We start from the raw sequence: 2,791 nt of genomic DNA, 5'->3' as shown, positions 1-2,791 counted from the left end.
CGCCTATCAAGACTTACCGCGGCTACGTTTGATGGCATGGAAGTTGAGCGCCTGATTCTTACTTGGAAGGGCATTTCGAAGAAGGTTATTCCTACCCTCATACAGGCTAGGAAAGGGGTAACGTCTAAATATTACCATCGTATCTGGAAGAAATATGTCTCTTGGTGTGAGTCCAGGAAGTTTCCTACGGTGGAGTTTCAACTGGGACTTTTCCTCCTCTTCCTGCAAGCAGGAGTGGATATGGGTCTGAGGTTGGGATCTGTGAAGGTCCAGATTTCAGCCCTACCCATTTTCTTTCAAAAACAATTGGCTGCCCTCCCTGAGGTTCAGACCTTTTTAAAGAGATTTCTGCATATCCAACCTCCCTTTGTACCGCCTATGGCGCCTTGGGACCTTAATGTGGTGTTGCAGTTCCTCCAGTCAGATTGGTTTGAGCCTCTACAGGAGATAGAGGTCAAATTTCTTACATGGAAGGCGGTCACTTTGTTGGCCTTGGCTTCTGCTAGACGTGTGTCTGAGCTGGGGGCTTTATCCTGTAAAAGCCCTTACTTGATCTTCCACGAAGATAGAGCTGAGCTCCGGACTCGTCAGCAGTTTCTTCCAAAGGTTGTGTCGGCATTTCATATCAACCAACCTATTGTGGTGCCAGTGGCTACTGACGCCTCAATTACATCAAAGTCCTTGTATGTCGTAAGGGCTCTGAAGATATATGTGAAGAGAACTTCTCGTCACAGAAAGTCAGACTCTGTTTGTCTTATATGATCCCAAGAAAACTGTGTGTCCTGCTTCTAAGCAGACGATCTCTCACTGGATCAGGTTCACTATCCAGCACGCTTACTCTACGGCAGGACTGCCGTGTCCAAAATCTGTTAAGGCCCACTCTACTCATAAAGTGGGGTCTTCCTGGGCGGCTGCCTGGGGTGTCTTGGCAGTGCAACTTTGCCGAGCTGCAACTTGGTCTGGGTCGAACACGTTTGCAAAGTTTTACAAGTTCGATACTTTGGCCTCTGATGATCTGAAGTTCAGACAATCAGTTCTGCAGGAGACTCAGCGCTCTCCCTCCCATTCTGGGAGCTTTGATACATCCCCATGGTACTAATGTGGACCCCAGCATCCTCTAGGACGTAAGAGAAAATAGGATTTTGCTACCTACCGGTAAATCCTTTTCTCGTAGTCCATAGAGGATGCTGGGCGCCCGCCCAGCCCTTCGTTTTCAAGCAAATGCTATTTGGTTCAGTACAACTTCGTTTTAGTTGAGTACTGCAATGTTACTTGGTAAGTAATGTTTCAGCTGTTGCTGAGTAGTTCAAGCTAGTTGGCTTGACGTGCCTTGTATGTGTGAGCTGGTGTGAATCTCGCCATTATCTGTGTATAATCCTTCTCTCGAAGTATGTTGTCTCCTCGGGCATAGTTTCTAGACTGAGTCTGCTGGGAGGGGCATAGAGGGAGGAGCCAGCCCACACTCTCAAACTCTTAAAGTGCCAATGGCTCCTGGTGGACCCGTCTATACCCCATGGTACTAATGTGGACCCCAGCATCCTCTACGGACTACGAGAAAAGGATTTACCGGTAGGTACCAAAATCCTATTTATGTGCATGGTAAATACTGGCTGCCTAATTTCTACACCGCAATTTAGATTTCATTGCACTGCAATTTAGATTTGCACTGTAATTAGATTTGAACACCCAAATCTAAATCTCTCTGCACATGTTACATCTGTCCCACTTTGCTAACAAACCAGAATAAGGCCCATTGTGCCGGATTCAGAGATGGAAGAAAACCTGATTCTTGCATCTAAGTTGCACTGTGCATGTTCCGGATGGTCTTGCAACAGCAGTCGAGAGGATTATTCGCAAAATGATTGACAGTCAGGGAGTGTTTGGGGGAGGTAACATAGGGCCTAATTCAAAGTTGATCGCAACAGAAAATTTGTTAGCAGTTGGGCAAAACCATGGGGGTCATTCTGAGTTGATCGCTCGCTAGCAACTTTTTGATGTGCTGCATTCAGGTTAAAACTCGGCAAAACTGCGCATGTGTATGCACCGCAATGCGCAGGCGCATCGTACGGGTACAAAGAGGATCGTTGCTGTGTGATGGATTTAACGAAGAATCCATTCGCACAGCCGATCGCAAGGTGATCGACAGAAAGAGGGTGTGTATGGGTGTCAACTGACCGTTTTTTGGGAGTGTTTGGAAATTCCGGGACCAAAAAGTGTGAAGTGATTGCAGCGGCTGAGTAAGATCAGAGCTACTCAGAAACTGCAACAAACTTTTTTTATGCCGTCGTCTGCAAAAGCGTTCACACACTTGCAAAGCGAAAATACACTCCCCCATAGGCGGCAAGTATCTGAGTATCGGTGGGCGATGACTATGTGAACGCAGGACTGCAAAAAACAGCTAGTGAGTGATCAGAATTGACCCCATAGATCCTCCAGAAACCCCATGGGGCTGTTTTACTGATCCATGTCAGGTTTGGCCATCCAAGTGTGAGGTCAAATTGATGAATAATCCTGGGCCGCAGCTCCAGAGGCGGGATGGGCCTGCGTGTGGCCAGCTGTACAGTGGAGACATCGGATAACAGCCCATGTCCTCTCATGCTTTACAGTGTTTACTTGCAAAATTGGTGGTGGTGGTGGGTGTTTGGTAGGCTAAAGCACCGGGGCTCGTTACAAATACTGGAGATATTTACTAAGCCTTGGAGAGAGATAAAGTGGACGGAGATAAGTACCAGCCAATCAGCTGCTAACTGTCATATTATAGGCTGGGTTTGAAAAATGACAGGAGCTGATT

Source organism: Pseudophryne corroboree, chromosome 4, assembly GCF_028390025.1.
Source record: "Pseudophryne corroboree isolate aPseCor3 chromosome 4, aPseCor3.hap2, whole genome shotgun sequence".
NCBI classification, from domain to species: domain Eukaryota; kingdom Metazoa; phylum Chordata; class Amphibia; order Anura; family Myobatrachidae; genus Pseudophryne; species Pseudophryne corroboree.
This window is presented reverse-complemented; position numbering follows the sequence as displayed.